Source organism: Panthera pardus, unplaced genomic scaffold (genome assembly GCF_024362965.1).
Source record: "Panthera pardus isolate Hobbes unplaced genomic scaffold, ASM2436296v1 HiC_scaffold_13, whole genome shotgun sequence".
In the NCBI taxonomy this organism is placed as follows: domain Eukaryota; kingdom Metazoa; phylum Chordata; class Mammalia; order Carnivora; family Felidae; genus Panthera; species Panthera pardus.
Genome location: NW_026526688.1, coordinates 39,114,177 through 39,130,379, shown reverse-complemented (window position 1 = coordinate 39,130,379; position 16,203 = coordinate 39,114,177). Strand labels below are relative to the sequence as shown.

General features: G+C 38.2%; 1 protein-coding gene and 1 long non-coding RNA gene across 13 annotated transcripts in view; one reads left to right on the top strand and one right to left on the bottom strand.

The window, feature by feature from the left end:
• PSD3 (pleckstrin and Sec7 domain containing 3) overlaps positions 1 to 16,203 on the top strand; it is an 800,398-nt gene that overhangs the window by 218,060 nt on the left and 566,135 nt on the right. The window lies entirely within an intron of this gene.
• LOC109262237 (uncharacterized) lies at positions 1,457 to 15,926 on the bottom strand. The gene is made up of 3 exons (XR_002077678.2): positions 15,766 to 15,926; positions 4,889 to 4,918; positions 1,457 to 1,737 (listed from the first exon to the last, which is right to left on the bottom strand). It is a non-coding gene; the product is annotated as an uncharacterized LOC109262237 (long non-coding RNA).

The window sequence follows — 16,203 nt, the reverse complement described above, 5'->3', positions numbered from 1 at the left end:
TTGCCAAGTAGTAATCCATTGTGTATATAAACCACATCTTCTTTATCCATTTGTCAGTTGATGGACATTTAGGCTCTTTCCATAATATGGCTGTTGTTGAAAGTGCTGCTATAAACATTGGGGTACAAATGCCCCTATGTGTCAGCACTCTGTATCCCTTGGGTAAATTCCTAGCAGTGCTATTGCTGAGTCATAGGGTAGATTTATTTTTAATTTTTTTGAGGAACCTCCATACTGTTTTCCAGAGTGGCTGCACCAGTTTGCATTCCCACCGACAGTGCAAGAGGGTTCCCGTTTCTCCACATCCTTGCCAGCATCTATAGTCTCCTGATTTGTTCATTTTAGCCACTCTGACCAGTGTGAGGTGGTATCTGAGTGTGGTTTTGATTTGTATTTCCCTGATGAGGAATGACGTTGAGCATCTTTTCATGTGCCAGTTGGCCATCTGGATGTCTTCTTTAGAAAAGTGTCCATTCATGTCTTCTGCCCATTTCTTCACTGGATTATTTGTTTTTCGGGTGTGGAGTTTGGTGATGTCTTTATATATTTTGGATACTAGCCCTTTGTCTGATATGTCATTTGCAAATATCTTTTCCCATTCTGTTGGTTGCCTTTTAGTTTTGTTGATTGTTTCCTTTGCAGTGCAGAAGGTTTTTATCGTGACGAGGTCCCAATAGTTCATTTTTGCTTTTAATTCCCTGGCCTTTGGAGACGTGTCAAGTAAGAAATTGCTGTGGCTGAGGTCAGAGAGGTTTTTTCCTGCATTCTCCTCTAGGGTTTTGATGGTTTCCTGTCTCACATTCAGGTCCTTTATCCATTTTGAGTTTATTTTTGTGTATGGTGTAAGAAAGTGGTCTAGTTTCATTCTTCTGCATGTTGCTGTCCAATTCTCCCAGCACCATTTGTTAAAGAGACTGTCTTTTTTCCATTGGATACTCTTTCCTGCTTTGTCAAAGATTAGTTGGCCATACATTTGTGGGTCCAATTCTGGAGTCTCTATTATATTCCATTGGTCTATGTGTCTGTTTTTGTGCCAATACCATGCTGTCTTGATGACTACAGCTTTGTAGTAGAGGCTAAAGTCTGGGATTGTGATGCCTCCTGCTTTGGTTTTCTTCTTCAATATTACTTTTAAAAGCCAAAATTTTAGAAGCACTATTGAAATAAATATATCTGTGATTATGTAGTCAGTGAGAAAAATGTTTTAATTTATAATATTATCTATCAGGAAGGTTCACAGGGGAGTTAAAGGATAATGGTAATTTCTTGGCATATTTGTATCATGAATCTGAATATATGACAAATATTTTATAAATTTTACTTTGTTTCTATATAGTAAAAACAATTTAAAAACAAACCACTGTTGGTAGGATTCTCTTATGGTCATTCAATGTATTGTTTCTAAAACATTCCATTTAGCTTTCATGGAAATAATTCTTTCTTATATACCCATATGTAATTGTTTTACATAATATTTAATTGAATTACACAATTTCAGTAGCAAGTGTAACTAGCATAAGTCTGTTTGGGAGCAAACACAGTTGATTCTTTGTAACCATCTTCTCAAAGGTAGGAGGAGAATTTCATGAGCTTGCCACAATCTGTGATTACTAGCTGTGAGCACCAAGTAATAATGGGCATCAGCTAGGATGTTTTATAGGGTGAAATTCATCCTGGAGTTGGCTAATTGCAGATTGTTTAAGAGCTTCTGCTGTGTACATGACTTCCTAGACATAACTTCAGAAACAAGCAAACATATATAAGAATAAATATTATAAGGTAGAGAAATTAAGACACTATTTTTTTAAAAGTCAATTTGGGTTTTATTTGCCTTCTGTATGAAGTCACTTCATTCCTGCTTAATTTATTTGTGCATCTAAATGTTTTTTTGAAATTATTTTGCTTTCCTTTTAACTTGGAAGATAATTTAAGTTCTTTTAAAATGTGGTTTGTGAAAAGATGACCTACCCATGTCTATCTATTGAGTGAATGCATTACTAAAGTATAAAAAAAATCCTAAATTCTTTGTCTTATATTTAAGTTCAGAGGGTTACTGGAAACAGGTTGTACCCAGATTTTATATATTATTAAAACATTAAGTGCTTTGTACTTTGTGTCATAATTTCTCTGTCTTTTTTAGAAGTCACAGCCCATTATACTGGCCTGGCGACTTCACCTGCTTCAGGGAAGGTGCACTTATTGAGACTATCTTTTCATTGTGCTCTGGTGAAGCATGATCTAGGATCTCGAGAAATCCTAGCACCTTTGGAGTGTTTTAGAGTATCTCTCAGTTTAGAGAACTATTATTTTTACAATTAGTTTTTTGGGGTGTCTGGGTGACTCAGTCAATTAAGTGTCCAATTCTTGGATTTGCCTCAGGTCCTGATCTCACGGTTTGTGAGATTGAGCCTTGCATCAGGCTCTGTGTTGACAGTGCGGAGCCTGCTTGGGATTCTCTCTCTCCCTCTTTCTCTGCCTCTTTTCTTCTCATGTATTTTCTCTTTCTCAACAAAAAAAAACAAAAAACAAAAACAAACCTTAAAATAAAAACCAATTACTCAAGTTTTTTATAAGGCTAACTTAATTATCAAATTGGAGCAGCTTTGTTTTTCCACAATATCTGAATGTGGATATACATAATGGTGCTGTATTAAAATCTAGCCCTTTGCAAAGGTTGTAAAGTATGCTATCATAGATCGTATATAGGTCTGTATCAGTGTCATCTTTCATTCACTCATATATTTATTAAACAAATATTTATTGAGTGCTTCCTATGCACCAGGCATTATTTTAGATACTGGGGATACAATGGTCAACAGAATACATAAAAAATTCTTACTTTTTTTGCATTTCTTTTTTAATTTTTAAATTTTTAATTTTTTATTTTATGTTTAGAGAGAGAGAGTGTGCGTGTGTGTAAATTGGGGAAGGGCAGAGTGAGAGGGAAAGAGAGAATCTTAAGCAGGCTCCACGCCCAGTGCAGAGCCTGACCCAGTACAGGAGCCCAAGCCTGAGGTCAGTACCTGAGCTGAAATCAAGAGTTAGATGCTTAACTGACTGAACCACCCAGTCGCCCCCAAAATTCTTACTTTTGCAGGGTGTGACAGACTGTGTGCATGTGTGTGAATTACTATGAGGAAAACTAAAACAGAGGAAGGAGAAGAGGAATGAGGGGGAGTTACAACTATAAATAGGGTCATCAAGGATGGCCTCACGCAGGTGACTTGTTATAAAGGGCGTGAGGAAGGAAAAAGAGTCTTGGGGAAAGAGTACTTCAGAAAGAGTGGACAGCAAGTGCTAAGTCCTGAGGCTGAGGCATGTTTCCCGCCATCCAGAAACTATCAGACCAATGTGACTAGAGTAGAGTGAGCAAGAAGGAGAACAGACACTAGTTCCTGTGAGGCCTCTGGTCTTGTAGGCTATTGCAAGGGCTTGGTCTTCTACTTAGAGTGTGCAAAGAAGCCAGGGAGAGTTTCAGATAAAGATGTGACATGATCTGGCTTATGTTTTAAGAGGACATGTTGCTACTCATGCTCTCATGAGACTAAACTTAGGAAGGGCAGAAATAAGGATACCAATTAGGAGGCTATTGTGATAACCTAGATGAAGGATGGTAACTAGAGTGGTTATGTTTTGAAGGTGGAGTGGAAAAGATGTCTTGAGTGACAGAATGTGAGATGTGAGTGAGAGAAGGCAGTGGTGAATTGCAGGGTTATTTATTGACTTGTGTAGCTTGAAGGCTAGAGTTGTATTAAGTATAGGGAGACACTCATTTGGGGGGAAAGATCAGGAGTGCAGTTTTGGAAAGCCCAGCTGGCAGTTGGATATACTACTCTGGGTTTCAGGGCAGAGGTTCTGGACTGGAGGTAGACACTTGGGAGTTGTCAGAGTATAGAGACTGGATGAAATCCACAAGTGAGTGTAGATAGAGAAGAAATGAGGTTCAGGACCCTGGGCTACTTCCACACTGAGGTTGTGAGATGAGATGGAACCAGTAAAGGAGAATGAGAAAAAGCAGCTAATGAGGAGAGTGTGGTGTCTCATGAGCCAAGTGAAGAACCTGTGTGAAGGGCAGCGAATCAAATACTTCCAACATGAGGGTCCAGAATTGACTGAGGAAGTTAGCAATGGGGATGTCACTGGTGAGTTTGACAATAGCAATTTTACTGGAGTCATAGGGACCAAAAATTGGTGAGGATTCAAGAGAGAGCAGGAATAGAGAAATGGAAACATAAAATGTGGACAAATATCTTAACAATTTTTGCTACAAAGGGAAGGTGAGAAATAGAGCTGAATGGAAAAGTGAGGTCAAGAGAGGTTTTAAAATGGGGAAAATAGCAGTATGTTTGCTGGTATAGGAAAGAGGAAAAAAAAAAGAATGAGCTTTCATGTAGTAGCATAATTCTCATCCAGAAGAATGTTGGTTTTGTTTGAAACAGCTAAAATCATTTAGTTTACTATTGTAAACACTAATTCTTGTTAATGCAGTTTGTATTTTCAACATAAAAAGTTCTTTCTTGTCATATCCATCAAACATCAAATTTTCTCTCCTGAGCCCTTAAATAAATAATGTCTTGATACGGATAGTTTCTGTTCATCTTATTCGACCTAATGTAGTCCTTAGTTCTACACCAGTATACATGGGCCTGAGGTACACTCAATTCACACTTTCTTCAGTAGCTGATGACTTTTTATATTTTTAAAGACTTTATGTTTTAAGAGCAATTTTAAGTTCACAGCATAATTGAGAAGAAGGTACAGAGATTTCCCATTTATCCCCTGCCATTCATAGCACCCCCCATTATCAATATTGCCCATTGAGGGGGACATTTGTTTTAATTGATGAACCCACACTGACACATCATAATCACCCAAAGTCTATACTTACAGTAGGTGTTCACTCTTGGTTTTCTGCATTCTGTGGGTTGGGACAAATGTATAATAATATGTATCCTTCATTATCATATCAGACAGAATATTTTCACTGCCCTAAAAAGCCCTCTGTACCCTGCCTATTCATCCTTCCCCACTGTTACAGCTCCTGGCAACTGATCTTTTTATTGTCTCTATAGTTTTGCATTTTCCAGAATGTCATACAATTAGAATCATGAAGTGTGTAGCCTTTTCACTTAGTAATATGACTTAAGCTTCCTCCATGTTTTTTCATGGCTTGATAACTTGTTTTTAGTGCTGAATAATATCTCATTGTCTAGATATACCACAATTTATCTGTTCACCTACCAAAGGATGTCTTGTTTACTTGCAAGTTTTGGCAATTATGAATAAAGCAGATGAAAACATTTGTATGTAGGCTTTTGTGTGGATCTAATTCCTTTGGGTAAATACCAAGGAGCATGATTGCTCGTTCTTATGGTAAGAGTATGTTTAGTTTTGTAAGAAAATGCCAAATTGTCCTCCCAAGTGGCTGTACCATTTTGCATTCCCACCAGCAATGAATGAGAGTTCAGAGATACTACTTCTGAGCTTATTTTTTTTTTCCCCTTAGGTTTTGCTTCTGTTGTCTTCCTACTTTCTCTTATTTCAGTATTGAATCCTCTCTAGCAGGAACTTTTTGACTCTCAGAACATACTGCATTTCAGTATCTTCTGCCTTCCAACCTTTGCATTTTTATTGATCTCTGCATAAAGGCTACTGGCTTCTAGGTATTTGTTTAGTAATTAGGTAGCTGAAGAGACTCTAGGCACATTTCATTTGCATGAATGGCCCGATTTTTGGGTCTTAATTTAAATCCCAAGGCACCACATACTGATGAAAACTTCTCAGATGGCTCTAGAATTGAAGAGGTACTTATCAAAGATAATTTTTTTGTTTTTTTGGTTGAGAAAGAGTTTGAAGTTAATTATATATAAACTCTGAAAATCACTTAAGTTTTGCATTTAGTTTCTGCTATAATTTAGATCATATATCTTGTCCTGATTTTAATTTTCATGAGGCCTATTTTTTAAGATCAGCTATATCAGTGCTGTCTAATGGAAATATAATGCAAGTTTTATATATAATTCTAAATTAAAACTTTTTCTGGTAACTGCCTTAAGCAAGTAAAAAGAAACAAGTGAAATTAATTTAAATAATGTGTTTTTACTTAACATATCATCTAAAATATTGTCATTTCAATATGTAATTGTTACAAAAATTATTGAGATGATTTATATCCTTTTTTCATCCTCAGTCTTAGAAATTTGTTGTGTATTTTATATTCATAGCATATCTGACATAACTAACCATATAACTTTAACAATAATGTGTTGATATTCACAAAGAATAGTGAAATAAAGATACAAACAGAACTGCACTTATTCTACCTCCAACTACTCTGCCTATAGATGTGCTCTAATGTGGCAGTCACTTAGGGCCATTTGACACCTGAAATATGTCAGATATGCTATGAATACAAAATACACAGCAAATTTCTAAGACTGAGGATGAAAAAAAGAATGCAAATTATTTCAGTAATTTTTATGACAATTACATATTGAAATGACAGTATTTTAGATGATATGTTAACTATTGGTTAATTAATGTAGGATGGATTTTTTTACATTAATTTAAAAATCTACCCTAAAAACAAATAGGTGATTGTATGGAAAACAGATAATTATAAATATGCAGAAAAACCACTAAGGTGTGATTGATTTTAGCAGTGGCTAGCAGTGGCTAGCATAAGTTAAAAATGGCTGACACGATAATAAGTTTTAGCAAAATTATTTAAAATAATTTGCTTCTTCAGATAACTTCTGAGTAAGTAGTTATAACAGCAACATCGTTAAGAGTTTTAAAAGATGAGAAGCACCGTCCCAAACATACTCACATCCATTTTCATTTGATCCCACAACCCCCCCCTTCCCCCCCCCCCCCCCCCAAAAAGGTAGATAGGTACCATCATGACTCATGTTTTTACAGATGGGGAACCTAAGGCCAGAGAGGTTTAGTAATTTGCTCCAGGTTACACAGTGGGTAAATTGAGGATTCAGGATTTGAACTATAGACAGTCTGATTCCAGAGCTTACTTTCTTAAAGTCTGAACCTAAGGGGAAAAAAATAAGCTGAGAAGTAGTACCTCTGAACTCTCATTCATTGCTGGTGGGAATGCAAAATGGTACAGCCACATGGGAGGACAATTTGAAGATGCATCTTTAAATTATATGATTGAGGAGTAAAGAGTAGAGATTACTTGCTTTGTGAAATGAATATGTTCTAGAAATTTGAGCACAAATTAACTCTAAATAAATCACATTCTGTTTGCCATTAATTTGTCTTAATTTGAGGGTTGCTTTATCTTGATTTCTGACTGATCTTCAGTTAAAACGGAGCCTTAACACTTTATTGTTCTGTCATCAACAGTTGATATTCATCAACTCTGACTTGGGGGAAAAACAGCTAATAATATGTAAGGTAAACCTTTAGTGTAAGAGAGAACTAGAGTTTGCAGCTTGATTGGGGAGATAAGGTTCTAATACTGATGAAATATTAAAACTTATTAAGAGAAATCCAGTAACAGCAGCAACAACCATTTATTGTGTGATTACTATATGCTAAGCATTGTGCTAATAAGACTTTGCACGTATTATCTTAATCATTAAAATGATGCTGTAATGAATGTTTTTCTCTTCCTCAGTAAGTTACATAAGTGCCAAAAGCAGTACTACTGCAGTTCGAAACAATTAGATTCTGTGAGAATTACTGTATTTGATTCTGGGGATCATATTTTAAGACAGACACTAACAATGAAAAGGCAGTTAGGTAGCTGAGTGGTAGGTGAGTGATCAGAAAATAATGTGATGTTAGGAGAGGTTGTAGAAACTGTAATCTTTAACCTAAGGAAAGAAGACTTAGTGGATAGTTAGTTGTCTTTAAGTATTTGGGACAATGAATGTGATCTGAAGAGAAACATGACTATGGGAAAGGAATACACTTTTCTGTCTTTCTGCAAAGAATACAGAAGAGAAATGAACAAAATAACAGATTTTTATTTCTGAATAAGAAAGAACTTTCTCAAGGAATGGCTTGAAAACTAAACCAACTTTCTGTTCAGATGTGTTTGGATACAGACTAGGTCCTTACCTGGATATTTTAAATTGAATGCTTATATTTGGAAGATTTGGACTATAGGAATTGACCATTGGATGAGTTGTCCAGTTCTTCAAATGAAAGACCCTTCAAAGTTCTTTCCATTCTTGGGAGTTTGTGATTTTGTCATAAATTATGTTCTAAAATCAGATACTTTTGTAATATAAATAATTATCTCGGTGTGTATATTAAATTGGAAATTGTGATTTAATAAGAATGTCAGAGCTAAGAAGGATGAAATCTTGTAGTCTCACCTCATTTTGCAAATGGGGAAACAGAGAAAGAGAAAATAAAGCTGTAGTTGGACAAATTGGTATTGACTTCAGTTCCAATGCTTTTTTTTTGGTTACCATTACTAATATATAGGTAGACTAAATCACTTACAGCACATTTTTAAAGGTCCCTTTTAATCTTATCCAGAGCTAACAGAATGAAGCAACTGTCAGTTCATTTTTTTAATTAAAATAATTTAAAAAAATGTTTATTTATCTTGGGGGGGGGGGGAGAGCGCGTGTGCACGAGCGGGGGAGGGGAAGAGAGAGAGAGGGAGACACAGAATCTGAAGCAGGCTCCAGGCTCCGAGCTGTCAGCACAGAGCCCTATGTGGGGCTCAAACTCACAAGCTGTGAGACATGACCCAAGCTAAAGTTGGACGCTCAGCTGACTGAGCCACCCAGGTGCTCCTAGTTCATTTTGTTCTAAGCAGACACACCTGAGTCCATTTTGTTGTTGTTATCTGAACTTGGAGCTCAGTGATTTTCCTAAAAACAAATTTCTGTTTCTTCATGGTGTTTTATTTCCTTGAAGATATATGAATGTTCACACTGAATGCAGAAGAAAGGTACAGTGGCTCTGAGAATGTGTTGTTCATTCAACAAATATTTATTGAAGGTCTCTTGTGTGCTTTTCCAAGCACAACTGTACTGTCGTAGGCTTTTACTGAGATGGGAAACATCAAATTGTTTTCAGTAGAGAATGAGATTTGCTTTCTTCTTTTTCTCCTCCTCCTCCTCCCCCTCCCCCCTCCTCCCCCTCCCCCTCCTCCCCCTCCCCCTCCTCCCCCTCCCCCTCCTCCCCCTCCCCCCTCCTCCCCCTCCCCCTCCTCCCCCTCCTCCTCCTCCCCCTCCCCCTCCTCCCCCTCCTCCTCCTCCCCCTCCCCCTCCTCCCCCTCCTCCTCCTCCCCCTCCCCCTCCTCCCCCTCCTCCTCCTCCCCCTCCCCCTCCTCCCCCTCCTCCTCCTCCCCCTCCTCTTCCCCCTCCTCCTCCCCTCCTCCTCCCCCCTTCCTCCTCCTCCCCCTCCTCCTCCTCCCCCTCCTCCCCCTCCTCCTCCTCCCCCCTCCTCCTCCCCCTCCTCCTCCTCCTGCTGCTGCTGCTGCTGTTAAGGTATGCTGAAATATAAAAGGATTCTGCAGGAATTTCAGCCAGGTGTAGTCTGCCTTGATTTAGTGAGACACACCTTTTGGCTACTAGGCACAAGATTGGAATAACTAAAGTTCCAGGTTTATATAAGCTATATATAAGTTCACAACAAGTTATGTAAGTAAGTTCGTAAGAAAACAAGTATAAACCTCCTGAAAATATTCTACCATATACCAGCTTGAAAAACATAACTTCGTAGTGGGATTTGACAGACCTGGGTTTGAATCCCACCTCTCAATGGTAATTTTATTTTGAAATGTACTAATTCACTGAGCTTCCTCATTGGTGAGGAAGTTTCCTCAGTTTCCTCATTGGTGACATGGGGGGTAAAATCTTTTTCATGGAACTTTTTGATGATCAAATGATTAAAATGAGTCTGTGCATGTGAAATGCTTAGCTCAGTGCCTGGCACATTGTAAACATTCAATAAAAGGATGTAACTATTACTATGATAATTTACTCAAGGGAATTTTAAGAATGGGTAAGTTATTTTAAAGATTTGGGGTGCTACCTCAGAGCCTTAATTTATTTTTAGTTTAGATGATGTCTTAAATACCTTTGTCTAAAAGTCCTGACATTGACACAGTGCTTAAAATAATACCTCTTTCTTAACACTGTTTTGCATGCATATGAATTAATTCTTTCATATGTCATTAGCTGTTTTTGTGGTGTCACAGTGTGGCAAATTCTAGAACTTTCCTCCACATTCTACAGACCTTCTTATCAGTTTTGTATCAATTCTGGAGGTTCGGCTATTGATTAAAGCAGGCAGGGAAGGTCCTCTCTGAATAGGTCATAGTTGACCTCTAGCCAGAGGACACCCAAGGGACTTGTTCATTTTGAAGGTTTCTTGGGCTGTAGGGGTGTATGTGTGTGTGTGTGTGTGTGTGTGTGTGTGTGTGTGTGTGTGTGTGTACTCTGTTATCCAGAATCTTTATCCTCCCAGAGAGTAAACACAGCACCTTATGATTTTGTGGACAAGTTCACCTCTGTAATGTTTTTTGTTGCCCTATTGTTACGCTTGGAAATTCAGTCTGGCTTTTAGTTTGATATTGTATCTATGGCACTATCTGGTAAAAGCATAACAGTGTTGACTTGCCAGTCTCTAAGTGATACTAGGAGAAAGTTACGTGTAAAACCTGTCTTTACGGTGCCCTCCTTTCCTTGGACTATGGCTGTCAGCTGCTTCTAGCCCAGTTCTAGGTCTTCTTTTCCTGGCGCTTTCTTTAGGTATCACATAGCTGAGTTGATAAATTCATCTGGATTAATGGGAGAGGGTTAGAGGACATTTAAACTGTTTTTGGAGGCACTATTTTGCTTTCCTTTCTCATCAGTTATTTGAAAGTACTTTTGCAAAACTAAGACCACTGTATTAATGTAACATTTCAGCATTATATTCAGTGGAGCCGTTAGTGAATAATCATGAGAATTCTAGATCAAGGGAAAGATAGGTTCATGGCAGGTCTCTGGTGAAGATATGGGCATGTACAGCCTTAAAAAATTTTTTTTTTTAATATTTACTTATTTTGAGAGAGAGAGAGAGAGAGGGAGGGAGGGAGAGGCCCAGGTAGGGGCAGAGAGAGAGGGAGACACAGAATCTCAAGCAGGCTCCAGGCTCTGAGGTGTCAGCATGGAGCCGACACTGGGCTCAGACTCATGGATTGAGAGATCATGACCTGAGCTGAAGTTGGACACTTCACCAACTGAGCCACCCAGGTGCACCTAGCCTTTCTTTGTGTACTTAACATTCAATGTCACGTTAGTTTTAGCAAATATGTTTAAAAAAATTTTTTTTAATGTTTATTTACGTTTGAGAGAGAGAGAGAGACCCCGCGTGTGAGTGGGGGAGGGGCAGAGAGAGAGGGAGACACAGAATCTGAAGCAGGCTCTAGGCTCTGAGCTGAGAGCACAGAGCCCCATGCAGGGCTCGAGTTCACGAACTGCGAGATCATGACCTGAGCCGAAGTCGGACACTTAACCACTGAACCACCCAGGTGTCCCTTAGCAAATATGTTTTTTAAATGGCACCTGCTATTTAATCTTAGGGGTTTTCTGTAACTCATTTAACCAGTTCCCTGTTATTGAATACTTACGTGTTTCTAGTTTTTTATTGTGATGACACAATACTATATATATATATATATATATATATATATATATATATATATATGCTTTACATATAAAAGCTTTTATATAAACTTTGTGTCTATGTTTGTGTTTCTGCTTATTTCCATACAATATTTTCCTTTAAGAGGAATTTGAGAGTCAAAGCTGTGAATTCTTTATGGCCCCACCAAAAATCCATATTCCTTTCTGGAAAGGTGGCACCATTGACATTTTACCTACCATCATATAGAGTCAGACAAAAACGTGTAGTTTTTAGGTGATACAGGTTAGGGCTGGCTTCATTTTAGCTATTATCCTAACTTTACACCTTTAAAAAAGAGGTGGTGGAATCACAGAGCTAAAATGTTTAGATCTAGATCTAGAAAAGATCTAGTCCTACTTTGATACTTTTATCCATGAGGAAACTGAGAACTACAACAGTAAATTCATTTATTCAAGATCACATGGCTGGTAATTGGCTAAGCCAGGATTAGAGACTTGACTCCTTTTTGTCCTGTATCTTTTCTTCTTCAGCTTGAACCTGATATACCAGAGAGATTTGTCTCTAGGACTGAACTAGAGGGGAGTGGGACCAGCCTTTATTTATTTATTTATTTATTCATTCATTCATTCATTCGTTCGTTCGTTCGTGATGCATGCATGCATGCCACAGCATAGTGTCTGTTTAGTATATAGTACCCTTACCTATCATCTGGCCCCCTGGCATGCTTGTTGCCCATATTTCCAGCGAAGTTCCTAGGCTTAGTTTTGATAGGCTTAGCTTGAGTTATGTGTCTATTTCTGTAGCCAAAGGGAATGGAGTACCTTGGCTAGGTCTGAGTCACATGGTCACATGCATGGCCCTAGGTAGGCCCTAGGTGGTAGCTGAAATGGGGCTGGTCAGAAGAAACATATGCCATATAGAGGAATAGCAAGCACAGAGGCCAGGGGTGGGCTAAAGCTTAGCATATGAAGAATGGAAAGAAGTGAGTAAGGAGGTATTAAGATGGGGAGATATGGAATGGAGGGAAGCGGCTTAAAAGGTAGGCAGAAGCCAGATAGTGCAGTAGGGTGCTTGGATTTTATCCTATGGATATGGGAAGTTGTGAAATGGATTTAAGCAGTTTGGCATTAAAATTTTTTTTTATGTTTATTTATTTTTGAGAGAGAGAGACAGAGACAGGGAGTGAATGGGATAGGGGCAGAGACAGAGGGAGACCCAGAATCTGAAACAGGCTCCAGGCTCTGAGCTGTCAGCACAAAACCCTACACGGGGCTTGAACCCACAAACCATGAGATAATGACCTGAGCTGATGTTGGATGCTTAACCAACTGTGTCACCCAGGCACCGCAGCAGTTTGGCATTTTAAAAAGATCACTCTTCATTCCATTCTCACACTGTAGGAGGGAAGCAGGGAGACCACTCAGGAAGCTCTTTTAGGTGAGAAAGGAAGCTTTCTTGGATGGGAGTGGTGGCAGTTGTGATACACACAAATAAGCCACATTCTGTGTAGATGAGTAGAACCTGATTACTGATGGGCAAAGAGAAAGGGAATGAAATAGATTTCTGGCTTGATTAACACAATGGATGGAATTGCCATTATTGAGATTTAGCACTCTTGTTGATGTTGTTCTGTGTTACTCAGTTCCTTTCACCTAGACTTCTTGAGAATAGGATTAGACATCATCTCTTCACCATTTATTCTAGCACAGTGTTAAGGCATATGATAGGCACTTGGTTTGGCAGGGTGGGAGGAGGCTTAAAGTGACAACAGCAAATCCTGCTTGTTAGGATATACGTTGTTGATTTTTAAATTTGTTTAAAATACAAATTATGTGGGAAGAAATTGCATCAGCTGCATTTTATGGAAAATGTAATCAGACCTCAGTTAAAGAAATCTGCCCTAATTTATTGACAGCTGTAACATTTTCTAATCTGTGGTATTCTCGTTAAATCATCTACCTTATTCTTGTTTTCATGGGTAATTTTTTTTTTTTTTTGCCTAGAATGAGTGTTTTTTCTTTGGCGTTCTAACATAGTAAAAGTAAAACAAAACCTTAGATAGCTAGCCACATTGTCTTTGGGTGGTCCCTGCACCTTTGATACTGCTTTGTCTCTGTTCCCTTTTTTTTTTCTCTTTTATCAAAAACCTCATTCTGAAGAGCCTGTGAAAAAGAGGCCCAGATCAGAAGAAATCAGTTGAGTGGCCCAGCACAGCTTCCTGAGGTTATAGGGCAAACTAAACCTCTTCCCATAATGTGCTTCTAACAGGTAAGCACAGTGGCTAGCGGCTCTCAGGAGATGCTTACCAATGCTGGTTACTCATCCTTAACCAGTGCTTTGGTTTCTCTTAGTCATGGCTGTTGTTCTTTCTGGCATGGTTTTTGTTTTCTCCCAAGAGAAACTTTAAAACAGGAGGAATTGAATAGAGGCAGCTTGAAAAGAGATGAATACAGAACACAAGCTACCATTAGCTGGTGTCCTCACTGTGCTGGCCACTGCTGACGTAGAATACTGAAACAGCCCTAATGGTTTGCTTGGCCCAAGTTTGCAGTTGGTTTTGAAGCCCCCAGGCCAAATGGCAGGCTCCAGTCCAGCAAGTACATACGTTACTCACCTTCTGGGGCAAAAAAGGTGCTTTTTGTTCTGCTATTCTCCATTTGCTACAGATTTTTAAAATGATGATTAAGAGAATTTCAGAAACCAAATTATTTTCCCTAGTCTTATTTGTATATTTCTGAAGGATTAGAAATTTAAGTTCTGTTCCTTAAAAATTTCTAAGGAAAAAATGTACCAAAACTTTAGGGTCTCTTCCACAGTCTCAAATCAATCCTTGTTTCTGTAAGTGGTGGTGTCACTAAATGTTCTTAAGGAAAAATTGTTGAAGGAAGTAGAGCTGTGGAGGGGCTCGGCATATGGAGGTTGGGTGAACATTTTGAGTTAGGTAATTAGGCAATTACAACCATGTGGAACAGAAGCGATGATTAGACTAATTAGTTAAGGCATTTTGTAAGTGCCACTTTGACCCAAGGGTAATGGCCTAGAAATGCTGCCTTTCCTGATTCATTTGATTGACGAAAAGCAGGTTTTACACGTGGGATTTACTTATTTTTAAAATTAGGGATTTGCCTGGTTTTCATCTGTTTTCAGTTTTATGTCTCTGGTAACAAGCAGGTGTATCTGATTTAGGAGTTTTGGGCCAGGACTTTACTGCTTTTGTTTGCATCTCCTTAAAAGCACTGTTGTAGTGGAGCAGATTGAACAGGGTACCTTTAGTCAAGCAAGTCTTTGCAAACAACCAGAGTGTTCTATTTGGTCACTATGCAAGTAACTTTCTAGTGACAAGTCTCTTTCTGGTCATTTTTGTACACCTAACTTGTTCATGTATACATTTATTTATCTACCATTCCTTGGTGTTTGTTGTGTGCCAGATACTATTAGATGCAAAAGATACAAAGATATGTAGCAGTTAAAGATTGTTTTGTTCATTGTTTACCCCAGTTGCCCCAAATGCTTGGCATTGTAGATTTGTATGTTCAGATTTACCTCATGCAATTGTAGCTGATTTTGCAAAGCAGATTTAAAAACAAACAAACCAATTTCCATATTCTGAATCCCATTTCTTTTCTTGTAATTTTAAAATTTAAGCTACATCTCTTCAAAATATTTGCTTTTTAAAAAATACCAGAAATGCTGTTTATTAATATGGTATTAGGTGTAATTTACCAAGTACTTTTACACGTGCTATGTTGTTTGATCCTGCCATCAACTCTGAGGTAGGCAGCCAAGCATTACTATCCCTGCGGTAGCACCCTCATACTGGGCCCATTGTGTGGTGTTCAAAAAAGTTAGCTGATTTCCCTCAGGTGTTCACAGCCAATACACAACAGAGACAGAACATTACCTCATTTTCTCACTCCTGGCTTATTTTAGTCTTCTCTTACATGCTCTCTTAATGGCTGAAGTAGGTCCACTGGGTTTAAAGAATCTTTTAGGGGCATTCAGCAATAAGTAAAGTATGTTTAATTCTTCAAAAACAGCATTAGTAACATATATATCAATCAGATAAATGAAATAGAGCACTATTAAAACATGCTTGTGAGATCTTTTTCAAACAGTGAACATTTTGTGTTGATTTGACATTCACCTTACCTTAGGTAAGAGCTGGTAGGCTTTATGAAAATCTGTAGTGAGGTGAAGAGCCAGACAGACCTTTTTGAATCTTTTGAGAGTATTTTATAGTCTATAATGGAGTAATAATACCAACCTTGCAGGAGTGTTCTGAGGATTAAATGAGAAAATCCATGTAAGTAAGGTGCTACTTAGTCATGAAATACTCTATACCTGGTAGCAAAAACAAGTAAAAACCTAAACACCAAAGGGGAAAATAAAGCTATTTTTAGGTGCCTTTGTTTATTTTATAATTGAAATTCTAATTCTCATTTTTATCTATTTATTAATGTGGTTTCTCCAAGAACCTTTACTGGTAATGTAAAGGTGCTCCATCTCTATGTGAAAGTATCAAAAAAAAAATTTTTTTTTTCTGAGAGAGAGAGAGAGAGAGAGAGAGAGCGCATGAGGAGTGAGCAT